This window comes from Nicotiana sylvestris, chromosome 8, assembly GCF_000393655.2.
Source record: "Nicotiana sylvestris chromosome 8, ASM39365v2, whole genome shotgun sequence".
Taxonomy (NCBI): Eukaryota; Viridiplantae; Streptophyta; class Magnoliopsida; order Solanales; family Solanaceae; genus Nicotiana; species Nicotiana sylvestris.
In genome coordinates this window covers 183,917,739-183,932,934 of record NC_091064.1, presented here as the reverse complement: position 1 = coordinate 183,932,934, position 15,196 = coordinate 183,917,739, and positions in this window count along the sequence as shown.

Below are 15,196 nucleotides of genomic sequence, written 5' to 3'. Positions count from 1 at the left end.
TTGAAGGAGCCTTTGTGAATATCAAGCTTTGATTTCTTAAACTTCCGTCAAAACCAACATAGCCAGCTATCTCCTCTAATGTAGGAGTAAGCTCGAAGTCAGAGAAACGAAAAACATTGTGAACAGGATCCCAGAACGTTACTAATGCCGTAATCAGATCATCCCGAGGCTCAACTTTCATAATGTCCGTAAGATTTCCCAAATGCTTGACGACCCATTTTTGACCGTCTTCGCCTAAATCATACCACCACATTTGAAGCTGACATAGAAATTCCTCCGTACTTGTGGATGAGGGGCTTTGTGTGTTGCTCATTTTGTATCTGAAATTTAATTTTAATAAAGTCAAAATATATACTAAAAATCATTTTCGAAATTTTTTTCTTTTATTAAATTTTTTTTTTTAAAACTATATTTTTTCGAAATTTTTAAAGCAACCTATTTTATTCCTTGCTTCTCACCATGATTTTATTTAAGCTGGTCAACAAGCATGTTCGAGGCGAATGAATGCACAAATAACAAGTAGGATGCATCATGATGGTCTTTTAATTTTTGGTTCACCTGTCCTAGACAGACCCAACCCCTGTGTTGAGTCTCCAAGGCCAAATGCATATGATGCAAATATTCGTTCCTACTAGGGATCCGGTACATGGCTGAGTTATTCTAAGTGTAAAACCTTAGGTTGATTGTTCTAAACCTGGCTTACCCAAACGGACAGTTTGAGCCGAAGCGGGGGTAATGTACCGGGAGCACGAAAGTCTGCCCGGCCTAGTTACTTGTCCCAACTCCGTCTTATTTGGTATGACTTTAACAGAAAGGTGGGTCACGCGCACGTGTACACCATAAATTCAGAAGACTCAGAAAGAAGGGGGTTTCGTAGCAGTTGTATATATTCACAATTCAAATAATATTAAAGCGGTAAAAAAAACATTTAGCATATTAGCATGTAAACAGTTGAAAATCATAAAGCCAATAAAACAGATATTTTAAGCTCGAATTCTTTAAACCCTGAACCAATGGTTTTGGGTTCGGTCCCCAGCAGAGTCGCCAGAGCTGTCGCACCTCCTTTTTGCCGCGCCCGCGAGGCGCGAAGGGAGTTTTCTCCAATTAAAGGACAGTCGAAACGGGATTTGTTTATTTGTTTCAGAGTCGCCACCTGGGAATTTTGAGGCGTCCCAAGTCACCAATTATAATCCCTGAATCGAGGAGAATATGACTCTGTTTATTTTTCTGCGAACCAGAAATCCTGAGTAAGGAATTCTGTTAATCCGGAAGAAGGTGTTAGGCATTTCCGAATTCCGTGGTTCTAGCACGGTCGCTTAACTGTTTTTATTATTGGCTTAATCATCTTGATTTTATTAAATATATTGATGTTATCTGATTTTACTACCGCTTATACTTATTGTGATTGAGAAACCTTCTTTGAATCGAATTACGCGTACGTATATTCGTGTTATAAATTAAAAAGATGCGGAATTGTGTCACGCGCACGTGTACACAATTACTTTTGACAATATATTTATTAAGCACATTTTTTCGAGATTGCGTTGAATCAAGAATAATTATTTTCTTGAATAATGAACCGTACATATCGAATTTTTATGAAATTGATTTAACGCCTTTAGAAAAATTCTTTTATTAAATATTTGCTCGAAATTGCGCGTACGCATAATCCGAAATTTTGCTTTTAAAAGTATAATCAGGGTACGCGAACGTATCCCTAGTTGCGCAACATATTTGTAATGATATTATGGAATTTCCAAAAAAAATGTTTGTTATATCACGAGAAATCTCGTTTTAAGATATTCTTTAATTTTTTTTTGGAAAGTAAACCACAATTTATTAAATATTGACCATTGATTATAATTTCCGAATATAAATCATATTCATTCCAATTATTCAAAGTCAAAGGACAGAATAAAAATATGATTAATACTAACTTTAAAACAAATGTGGCATATATATATATATATATATGCCAAAGAATAAATTGCATTTGAAACCGAAAATAAATGATTCATAAAGGAAGGAAATATTTTCCGGGAATTTTCATGATTACTTAATGCAAATTCTATTTTGAATTACCATTGATTTAAAATGTTGTCATTTGTGTATATACAACTCAACTTATTCTCACATACTCGTTTTAATCTTAATAGATGAAATTAACTTACTTAGTTATGCCTATGATTGAGTTAGGATAGATATAGATATAATCAAACCAATTTGATTCTCAATCTATGTGAATTATTACTAACTATTAATTTTCGCATTGTATAAGTTCCTAAGCCTTTTATTACTAAGAAAGAGAATAAGTCTTGTTGACTTAATAAAATGATATTGCATACAATATTATTTACTATATTTGACACTTTTGAACATACGGATTATACTAATACATCTTTCAACTATAAATTATGAACACCACCAATATTATGCCAAAAGATGGCAAATTGCAGCTAATCATCATATAGCTTTAAACAACAACTAATTAACTAACAAGATAAACTTATAGCATATTTTCTTTGATAATGCTATATTATGCTATACCTATCTAACAACACCATGAAGTGTAAATAAAACCAACTTTCTACAATGCTTCTTATTTACATAACTCATAGATAACTTAAACTAATGAAGTTTGACATGGATAACATTATTACAAAGTTTTATATGAACTTCAAAATAAGACAATTTAACTCATGACTATCAAATTGAGTTCACTACTAATTAATCAACATAAAAAATGAAAATAATGAACTTGGACAATTGGAAATAGCATTTCAATTCAAACTTCATTGATGGGTCATGCTGAAATCTCTTTCCAACTTAAAATTTAAAAGACATATACCTGAAAATGGAGGTAGAAGAAGTAAGTTTCAGCAGTTACAGCAGTAACAAATTCAGTAGAATATACTGATAACACAGTAAATCTGAACAGGAATAGGATTCGAAGAGCCCAGATGCACAGTAAAGTACTTTTAAGAAACACTTCGGATTTTAACTGAACAGTGGAATCACATAAAGTTGAACAGATTCAACAAAAGAACAACATTTCAGATTTCAGTTTTTTCTTCAGTTTCAAATTCAGTTTGTTTCTGATTTTCTGTTTCTGCTGCTGTATATGTATGTGAGTGTGTATGTGAGTGTTCTATTTTCTGTTTCCTTCCTTTAAAATCTCAGCCCTCAAAATCTCTTATTCCTTTTCTGTTTCTTTTTCCTCTTTTAAAATCTCTCAAACTCTCCTCTTCTGAAAACTGATCCTAAAATCTGAAACTCCCTCTCAATTTTCCTAAAATTTCTTCAAAAGGAACTCTTAAACTTTCTTCCAGTTTTTCTGAAAATTCCTCAAAGACTCTCCTAAATTCTGCATGCAAAACTCTCTCCCTTAACTGTCTGTCCAGCTCCTGTATTTATATAGGGCTGGTCCTAGGCAATTTAAGTGCTTCTTGGACCCCTTATCTTTTAAAAACAGAAAAATTCTATAAAAATCTGCTTTTACTACTTTAAATCCCATTAAGTGAACCTTTTTTCCTGATTTCCAGCCTTCCATTATCCCTTGTTCCCCATTAGTATCATTAACTAATAGTCACTAACATTACATTATAATACACTAGCATTAATACCCTGTTTTTTACTGTTTCATTCCCAGAAGTGCCCCTGAAATCCTAATGTTATTACTGAAAAATCAGAACCTTCAGCAAAACAGATTCTAAAATCTGTACAAACTTAGTTATCTTTCTGATTTACAGCTAAAACCAATCCTATTAACCTCCTAACACAATTGTATTTGACCAACTTTTGTAAGCTTGAATTCAAACTGGACATTACAGCAATATTACACTGAATTCAGAACTAACATCATAACAGCATATTTCTGAAATTATCATAACAATTCAGACTGGACTTAACATTAAACCAAAATCAAACACACACAGGATCATTGTCAATACTGACAATGCCCTGAAACTTTAATGTTCAGACAATAACATATACAACATACATTTGAATTCACTGATTCACAGACAATCATGATTTAATTGACGAGCATTAATCAATTGACTATTTACAACATTTGTCAATAATTAGTCTAAAATAATAGAAGCAGACTGTTTTAGTCAACATTTTCAGAAATGAAAAATTCGTAATATAACTAATCGACGAACTTAATCGAGTCGATTACACACATTGTAAACAATCACAACCAACAGAAACAATTCACATTCGTATTAAATAGACAGAAATGACAGAATTGATGAAAACAAATATGAAAAATTAACAAGCTATTAATACGGACAACAATACACGTAGAATACACAAAATAAATAGAAAAATACCTTTGAGCTTTAATTTTATTCCGACTCGAACTCAACTTGGATTTCGGATTTTTGTTTGAAATCAAACTGACCTTAGTCGAAGTATTTTCCACTGAAAATACTTTGACTAAGGTCGATTGAACCTCAATCTTTTACTTGAAATCGGAAAAATTCCAAGATTGGAAATTTTTAGGGTTCCAGGTTCTTGGATCTTAAATCCGAACATTTCTGGGCAGATTTGAAGGGAACCAAACATGATACAAGGGTGAGGGTAGCCTAGGGGTTATTTCGTGTTAGTTTGAAATGGATCTGAGTTTGTTCTTGTTTGGTCCGAATCTTCAAAAGAAGATTCGAGAAGTTCCGAACTGATTCGAACCAAACAACCAACAGATCCATACTCAGGATGACTAGGGGAAGCCATGGTGTTAATTTGGGGCTGATTGGTTTAGATCAAGTTTTCAGGCCAACCTTCGATTTAAGATTCGAAGAGTTGTGGCCTGATTCGAAGGAAACTAAGGTTGGATTCGTGTAGGGGAGGTTCAGGAGGTCCTAGGGTGTTAAGTTGGTGACCGGCGGCGTTGATGCCGCCGGGTTTCAGGCGAAGGGGAATAGGGGCGGCTAGGGTTAGGGGTCTGTTTGGAACGATGATGAACAGGAGCGGAGAGGGGGGGTGTTCAGTTAGGGGCTGGGTAGAGGTTTGGGATTTATATAGGGGTGGGGTGGACTGGTATCGTCCGTTGGATCAAGTAGAATGGATGGATGAGATCTACTCACTTAACCAAACGGTGTCGTTTGGTTTAGGTTAGGGGGACGGGTTGAACCGGGTATCGGATCGGGTAAGGGTCTTGGGTTAGGGTGATGAGATCTTGGCCGTTGGTTGGATTTAATCCAACGGCCCTTGATAAGGGGTAACCAAACGACGTCGTTTGATTCTGTTTTGAATTGGACCGGACATGGTCATTTGGATTGGGCCTGATTTTGTTTAAAAAATTTGGCCCAGATCCGTTTTTGCCCAATTAATACCACTCTTTTTAATTTCTAATTTAATTCTTCAATTATTAAAAATCCTAATTAAAATTATAAAAACAAAAAATTACTCCTTCAAAATATTAATCAACCTTTAACAATTTAACACAAAGACAAAAAATATTAATCACATAGTGAAACATTAAAATTAGAACAAACACATATTTTTTGTAATTTTACTTAAATTAACTCTTAAATGCATAATTAAATTCTATATGCATGCAACATGTATTTTATTTTATTTTTTGATTTATTTTGACAAAATAAACATTTACGGATATAACACAAACATTTAACACCATGCAAATTCAAAAATTACACAGTAAAAGAAATTTATTTTATTTTTTGATTTATTTTTGGAGTAGTTTTCGTTAAAGCAAAAATCACGTGCTCACAGATGGTTGGAACTAGTATGAGGTACCCGCACAAAGGACCATCCTTGGGAAAAGTCTGAGTATCCCATGAGTTGGTATTATTTCGGCCTTTGGCCTTTCAGGGAGTTTCTTGTTCACCCTTGTTATTTTTGCTTTATTAGTGCATTGGGGACACTGCACTCTTTTAAGTGTAGGGTGAAAGATTCTCTGTGGGTTGTATAGTATTATATTAGTATATTATTAATTTCTTATCTTTTTATTGTTAGCTAACTTCTTATTTTTATCTGCATAGTTAGTAGAATTAATGGTGTAGTATTTTAGTAGTAGGTTTAGGAGCTTAATTTTTTTTAAATATGGAAAATTAAAAAAAATTGGGCTTATCCTATCGATGGATCTTCTTGACAGTTTTCTCGAGGGATTAACGTCTAACAAAAAACACAAAAAAATTGGAAAATAGAAAAATATGTCTTTTAATTTTTTTGAGATAGTAATAATTCCCCGTGATTTTCTTTATGCATCGGTCTTTTTCATGGGATGTAATTTGAACCGGATAGTATTTTCTTTTAGAGTAGAGTAGGATTTTGGGAAATAAAAGGAGGAAAATAGGTGAGATTCCTAGGCTCCTTTGACTTGTTTGATAGTAGCATATTTAGGCTTTGATATGTGTAGTATCTGTCGCACCCCCTTTTTCCTCCCCGGAGAAAGTCTGGGTTTCGACATTTGTGGGGGTAATAACTCATTTCCTTTTGGGAATTGGGTGTTTGAAGAGTCGCCACCTAACGGATTATGGTGCGTTAGGGCACCTAGAGGCTATAGCGATTAACTCTTAGACTAGTTTGCATTACCAGAAATTTAGGGTAAGGGCTCGAAATAACCATGAGGGGAAGGTGTTAGGCACCCCTTTCGGTCCACAACGGTGGGTCCTGGCCGAACTTAAACTATGTGAATTAGTCATTTAAATAGATAAACAGTTTTAACACGTACTTGCAAGTAAAAGCATGCTTTGACATTCTAAATACATAAATGGTTCAAGTAATGAAAGCAAGGGAAAAGGTTCAAACATATGTAAAGAAAAGTAAATTCATTTAAAACATATAGGTGTTGGGAAAAGAGGGGTCCTCAGTTGGTTAGCCTATAGGATCATACCCACACAATGCCCGATAAACACTCCTTCGCGAGGGGCTACACGTGACATTAGCGCGTAGTCATCATATCCTTACTATCCAATTCCCTCCCCTTGGTCATAGCCTCAAGCGTTCTATCAATCTTGAAAAGTATCCTATGCGTGCACTACCCGTCCCTTTCTTGTGTCCCTGGAGGTATTTGGGACCTCTAATTTTAAGTAGTTCTAGACCATCCTAAGGTATTTAAAGGAGAAAAATCTAGGCGTCAATCAAAAACAATTACGACTGCACATAAAGAGGGAACAATTAAAGACTCATATTTACCTCCACAAAACATAACAAGTAAGTTCATGTCTCAAACAACAGTTTCAGGTATTTAAGTGAGAAATTCTAGAACATGATATATAGGTGAGCAGAGATTATACAGCATTGAATAAAGACAAAGTGTCAAAGACCTATTCCGCTTGCCTACTGATTTTAGACATGTTGAATGTGAGCAGTCTCAAATAACAAAGCGTAGCTTTATAAATGCAAGATTTTAATCGCCCTAGAGGATTGCCTAAATGAATAGCAGTGATGTCCTAAAAGCATGGTATATATATTGATTAGGAATGCAGTAAAACAGTAAAATATTTTTTAAACGACAATTTGAGATCCTATAGGCATACTTTCTAGTAGTATTAGTTTAAGGCAGTGTTTGAAAACTTATTAAAGAAATGGACAGATTAAGTAATTAAGCCAATTCAAAATATATAAACACAAACTGATTTATTTAACTAAACTGGTTTTAAGTTCTATAGGCATGATTTCTATTAGAGCTGATTTTAATTCCTATAGGTGTGGTATCTAATTATTAAAAAGCTGACTTTTAAACTTATAGGCATGATTTCTAAGGAGACGAATTTGAATACACGCTGTTATGAAAACTGAACTTCAATTACTCTATAGGCATGATATCCAATTATAAAGCTGATTTTAACACTACAGGCATGATCTCTATTATTAAAGCCATTTAAATTCTATAGACATGGTTTCTAATTGTGTGGAAGTAAAGCAAACATAACAAACACATTTGAATCAACATGGACCCTATAGGCATGGTATCTACCCAACTCACCCAATATATATAACTACCCTCCCATTTTCACTAATCACCCCACTGTTTGTTTACAATAATTATTACAGGCCAATGAAATTAAATGAAAAATTTACATAAATATAATAGAAGTTAGTCTATAGGGAGCCTTCAGTAGGCCCAAATGACTTCCAAGCCTCCAATAGCCTCAAATGCCCAAAGTTCCATAGCCAATTTCATGTCTAGGTGTGTCAGAGTTCCCTAAGGACCTTAAGGATCCCATGCAATGCTCACACCTGGACCTTTTCTCAAACAATGTGTAGTGTGGAAATGCCAGCTCTGATATGCCAGAGTTCAGAGAGATCTCAAGGCAGTACACATATCAGAGGGGAAGAACCTAGTATTCTAAGAGTGATGTGAGAGCACTTGACATAGTTTTGAAAAGTTTTTGAAAATAGTACAAAGATGACTTTAGAAGTAAAAAAGCTTTTTCAAAAACATGAAATAGTTTTGTGGTAAAAGACAGTTTGAGAAGAGTACCAAAATAGCAGACAATCAATTGGTCATAAAAAAATCTAGATTCAGAAAACACTTAACAAACAGATCTCACATGGAGATAAAGGGATTGGGGCACATAAGATTCACATTGGGGTACATGGATAGGGTATAGAGGAAACATATAGTCAACCAGACTACATAAACACTTAGGATCTTAGGGACTTTAGCAAGCTAGTCATGGACAGTAAATAGTTAAGACATAGATCACAGTTGTAATACATAAAACCCGACATGTCTTGAACATGATTACACATAAAATTTAGACATGCTAGGCAAATAAGTAAGCAAGAAAGAGTGCAAAATATAAAGCATACATTGAACAGGACAGAGTTTGGACATGCTGAGCAAAGAAGTAAACAGGAATACAAGTTGAATTCATAATTGATGAACTAATGTAGGAATTAAACACATAGGGTTTGTATTTCAAAACTTAACTAGAGACATACCAGTTGAAGAAAAAAGTGCAGAATATAAAGCAGATGAAGTACCAGTATCTAGCCTTGGCTTTCAGCCGGCTAGACCATTGAATACCACAAGTAGCAGAGGAGAAAAGAAAGCTTTAGAGTGTTAGTGAAGCTTTAGAGTGTTAGTGTTCTTTTTGTGAACTAATGTTCTGTTTTGAAGTGAGAATAGGAGAGTGCTTATATAGCAGTCCGAGGGTAGAGTCAATAAGGTAAAAGAATCAGAAATCAGCAATTAAGGGCAATCGGAATCCAATCATATAAGGGGTTCAAAATAGATCCCTTTAATTAGGAGCAATTAGACAAACATTAACAACAAGGGTTTAATTAAGGCAAATAAGACCAAACCATATCAAATAAGGAATCAGTAAGAATCCCAAAGTTATACGGGCAAGCAATTAAGGTAAATGCGACCAATTAAAGTTATAAACAAGAAAACAAATAAAGTCTATGCATACCCGTATTTAACAGATTAATCAATCAGCCAGAATATCAAAGTAATACTGATTTCTAGAAAGAATATATATCAGTTCCCATAAATAGAAAATAAACTAAGTAAAATTTCACAAAAACATAGAACTTAGTTGGAAAAAATTAGGTTAGAACCCTAATGGGGATCAGTGAGAGAGAAAATCACGAAAGAGTCAGCAAGTTTAGCAGATAAAATAAGGTAAGAAATGAATTGTGAGGATTCGACACATAATTTTAACAAAACAGGTTGTTAAATTGACACTGATTCAAGGAGAAAGATATAGGTCTTAACATGAGTAATCAGGATGAACACAAACATATAGAATCAGTGAAAAGTTGAATTAAGAATCTCAGTAGAGTCATGTTAGGGTAAGAAAACCACGAGACATTCAAATGGCTAAAGAGAAATCACAAGACCCAAAGCAAGAACACAAGAGAAATCACAAGACCCAAATCAAGGCAAGGATTAGCTTCATGCAGATATGGCGGCAAGGATTAGCCTCATGCAAATATGGAGGCAGGGATTAGCCTCATGCAAATAGGGAGGCAAGATTAACTTCATCCAGATATAGAGGCAGAGATTAGCCTCATGCAAATAAGGAGGCAGGGATTAGACTCATTCAACTAGGGAGGAAAGGATTAGCCTCATGCAAGTGGGGAGGCAGGGATTAGCCTCATGCAGGTATGGAGGCAGGGATTAGCCTCACGCAAATATGCGGGACAAGGCTTAGTCCCATGCAAAGAGCGAGTAGCAAATAAGAGTAGTATATTTCTTAGCTAGAGATATGTTCGGTGTCTGATGTCCGGATTGATAGTGGATTTGCTTTGTGTATGCATATTTGCGAATGCTATCTCTATGTCAAATGTGCTTGCGTTCAAAGAAAAATTGTAAGTTTTGTGAGGGGAGGTTGGTTCGTGCTGCTGGCCTAGCTTTGCTCCGCTCTGGAGGCCTTTTCGAATTTCCCTTCGTAACACCTGACTATCAAGGAAACAAAGTTTTCGAAAATATGCAATTATTGATAAAAAAATAGAGTTATTTTAGAAACGTATTGATATATTAAGTGATTTTAGATGAACTAGTGACTGTAACACATTTCAGAGGCATTGCAGCTTTCTCCTGTTAGAATTTTGAGGGTCCTCCTCAAAATGCTGCCCCAGTTTGATAGATGATCTTTCGGTGGTTTGTGGGAAATGAGCCTTGTTGAACCTTTTTCGGAATTTTGAGAATCCTTCTCAAATTTCTACCCCAGTTTCTTGACTGATTTCTGACCGTCTAACATATGTTGGCGTTGGTTGGACTTATTTCGGAATTTTGAGGGTCCTCCTCAAAATTCTGCCCCAGTTTCTGGTCTTGGGGAAAATGGAAATTTTATTATGATATGACCGAACCCACAGGGCTACCTACATATCCCCTCTTAAATGGGAATCAGGTCAAGCGTAGTTCAATTACATCAGATGAGTAAATGTAAATAGTCTAAGCATAATATCTCTTGACTACGTCTGAATTGATTGGTTTTGGACAAATTTCTCCGTCTATTTCTGTAAGTATGAGTGCTCCTCCTGTCAGTAACCTGTGAACCATGTACGGACCTTGCTAGGTAGGAGAGAATTTCCCTTTGGCTTCATCTTGGTGTGGGAAAATCTTCTTCAGTACCAGCTGCCCTGGTGAAAATTGTCTTGGTTTGACCCTTTTGTTGAAAGCTCTAGACATTCTATTATGGTAAAGCTGACGTGACATACTGCGTTAATTCTTTTTCCATCTATGAGGGCCAATTATTCATAGCGGCTCCTTATCCATTCTGCATTGCTGAGTTCAACTTCCTGTATGATTCTTAAAGAAGGAATATCCACCTCTGCTGGGATGACAACCTCGGTACCATAAACCAGCATGTAGGGAGTTACTCCGATTGACGCAAACTGTAGTACGGTACCCCAACAAAGCAAAAGACAGCTTTTCGTGCCATTGTTTGTGGTTTTCTACCAGCTTCCTTAGTATCTTCTTGATATTTTTTTTTGGCGGCTTCTTTGGCTCTATTCATCTGAGGTCTATAGTCTATGGAATTCTTGTGTTTGATTTTGAAAGTTTAACACGTGGCTTTCATCATATCACTGTTGAGATTGGCGGCATTATTAATAACAATGGACTCGGGCACTCCGAATCGGCAAACAATTCTATCTCTAACAAAGTCTGCGATGACTTTCTTGGTTATAGCTTTGTAAGATGCGACCTCTACCCATTTCGTGAAATAATCAATGGCTACCAGAATAAACCTGTGACCGTTTGAAGCAGTGGGCTCAATTGGACCAATGACATCCATTCCCCAGGCGGCAAATGGCCAAGGTGAGCTTGTGGCATTAAGCTCATTTGGCAGCACCTTTATCATATTAGCGTGCACTTGGCATTGGTAGCATTTGCGGACATACTGAATGCAATCTGTCTCCATGGTCATCCAAAAGTAACTGACCCTGAGTATCTTCTTGGCTAGGACAAAACCATTCATGTGCGGGCCACAGGTCCCGGCATGTACGTCCTCAAGTAGTTTAGAAGCCTCTTTTGGGTCAACACATCTTAGCAATCCCAAATCAGGAGTTCTTCTGTACAAGTTTCCTCCGTTGTGGAAAAAGTGATTGGACAATCTCCGAAGTGTGCGTTTATGAGTGTGGTTTGCATGCTCCGGATATTCTTCTTTCGCCAAATACTCCTTGATGTCATGGAACCAAGGTTTTCCATATGTTTCTTCTGCAACATGGGCACAATATGCCGGTTGATTATGAATTTTCACCGGAATAGGATCAATATAATTCTTATGTGGATGTTGTATCATGGATGATAAAGTGGCCAACGCATCGGCAAATTCATTCTGAATTCTAGGTACATGTCGGAACTCTATCTTCGTGAACCTCTTTCTCAATTCCTACACACGGTGCAGATATGCAATATGTTGGAATTCTTGGTGGCCCACTCTCCTTGTACCTGGTGCACGAGCAAATTTGAATCACCGATTACCAGCAGCTCCTGAATATTCATGTCGATTTTCATGTTGAGTCCTAGTATGCAGGCTTCATATTCCTCCATGTTGTTGGTGCATGGAAATCTGAGTTTAGTGGATACATGATAATGTTGACCTGTTTCTGATACCAAGCTTCTCCAATGCCTACTCCTTTGAAATTTGCAGCCCCGTCAAAGAACATCCTCCACCCGTCGTACGCTTTGGTAATGTCCTCTCCTACAAATAATACCTCTTCATTTGGAAAATACGTTTTCAAGGGTTCGTATTCTCCCCCCACCGGGTTTTCAGCAAGATGATCTGCCAATGCTTGCCCTTTGACCGCTTTCTGAGTTACGTAGACGGTATCAAACTCACTCAATAGTATAGCCACTTGGCTAGCTTCCCAGTTGGCATGGGTTTCTGAAATATGTACATTAAAGGATCCATCCTGGATATATGGTACGTAGTATAGGCACAGAAGTAATGCCTCAACTTCTGGGCCATCCAGGTCAAAGCACAACAAGTGCGTTCTAGCAGAGAGTACCGTGCTTCTTAAGGTGTGAATTTCTTACCCAAGTAATATATGGCTTACTCTTTCCTCCTTGTCTCATCATGTTGTCCCAGAACACATCCAAAGGCTCCATACAATACAGATAGATAGAGTAGCAAAGGCCGTCCTGGTTCTGGCGGGACCAGAACTGGTGGTGTAGACAGGTACTCCTTGATTTTGTCGAAAGCTTTCTGACAATCCTCGGTCCAGATTGTTTCGGCATCTTTCCTCAACATATTGAAGATAGGTTCACATATGATTGTGGATTGTTCTATGAAGCGACTGATATAGTTGAGGCGTCCTAGGAAGCTCATCACATCCTTTTTGCTCCTAGGTGGTGGCAATTCCTGAATAGCTTTGACTTTAGACGGATCTAACTCGATCTCTTCACGGCTGGCGATAAATCCCAATAACTTTCCTGTGGGAACCCTGAATGCACACTTTGCGGGGTTCAGCTTTAGATTGTACCTCCTTAACCTGTCAAAGAACTTCCTCAAGTCTGCTATGTGGTCTGCGGCCCTCTTGGATTTGATAATGATGTCATCCACATACACCTCTATTTCTTTGTTTGTCATATCATGGAAGATAGTTGTCATGGCTCTCACGTAGGTAGCCCTAGCATTCTTTAGACCAAACGACATCATCTTGTAGCAGTATACCCCCTATGGTGTAATAAAGGTTATTTTCTCTACGTCTTCCTCATCCATCCAGATCTGGTGATAACCCGCGAAGCAATCTACAAAGGATTGGAGTTCATGCTTGGCACAGTTGTCGATTAGGATGTGTATGTTTGGCAGTGGAAAGTCGTCCTTGGGATTTGCTCTGTGTAAATCCTGATAATCAACACACACTCTGACTTTCTCATCCTTCTTCGGTACTGGCACAATGTTAGCTAACCAGGTTGGGTACTCAACAAACCTGAGAACTTTGGCTTTGATCTTCTTGGTAACTTCCTCCTTGATCTTCAGGCTCATATCTGGTTTGAACTTCCTGAGTTTTTGTTTTACCGACGGACACATAGGATTAGTAGGCAACTTGTGAGCCACTATGGATGTGCTCAGACCGGTCATGTCATCATATGACCATGCAAATATATCCTCATATTATTTTAGTAAATGGATGTACTCTTCCTTCTCTATTGGTGACAAATGAATGTCGATGCGAGTCTCCTTAACAGTCTCGGCGTCCCCTAAGTTTACTGCTTCAGTTTCGTCCAGATTGGACTTAGGCTTATTCTTAAAGTTTTCAACTTCCCTGACAACTTCCTCGGGTATCTCATCTTCTTCATCTGGATCACTATTCTCATGTTACGTTGCCTCATTACATGTCACAGTCACCGGTTCATCAGGAAAAGTAATAATAACGATGTAGAAAGAAAAAGAGTAGAAAATAGTGATGAATAATAAAGAGCAAATGCATTTGATTAAAATTAAACAACATCCAGACAAGGGCGGCTCGATGAATCGAGCACTTATCTTTGAAACAAGCAAGTCTTTAAATCAAAATTACTAAAAATCTTAAATGCCTATAATGGCTATAGAAATAAAATCTGCCAAGCTACCTAGGGACTCGGCGGGCCTGGGATGGTCTGGAAGTTCAGTTCTTGAGAACAACTCCCTTCTCCATGGTCTAAATGGCGAGGCCTTTTTCCTCATACTCCTCAATTATTACACTGCAGTCCATGTCCTCATCCTCCAAGAATAAGTTCTTCAAACCGGCTAATGCCTCTTCTTCTACAGTTCCCTATATTGTGCCAGCTTGGTTAAAAGTCTAATCCAGATGCGGCACTGGTTGCTCAAGAGGGTAATAAGGTCCGCGCCATGGAGGTGACCAATCATTATACTCTTGCCATGTGTACTGATATCCGAGCCCAAAGGTAGTACCATGACTGTTCAGCCGTATCGGTCTAGCGATACCCTGGAGATTCTTTCCAAGCCCTTTGTCGGGTTCATACCCAGACCATGTCAGTATGCTCTCTATTTTACTGCTCCACCATTTATCTTTTTTGACGGCATTGACACGTTCAATGAGATGATAGGTTTCCCCTCCTAGCCTTCTTCTATGTTCAATGACCGGGATGGTTTGACTGGTGTAAATGAGGTTACTCCTATCTCCATGAATGATCACCTCCTAACAATTCCATTCGAATTTCACGGCTTGATATAGTGTGGATGCCACAGCCCTAACGACATGGATCCATGGTCGGCCCAACAGAAGATTGTATGAGGCTGGTATGTCGAGCACCTGAGACTCA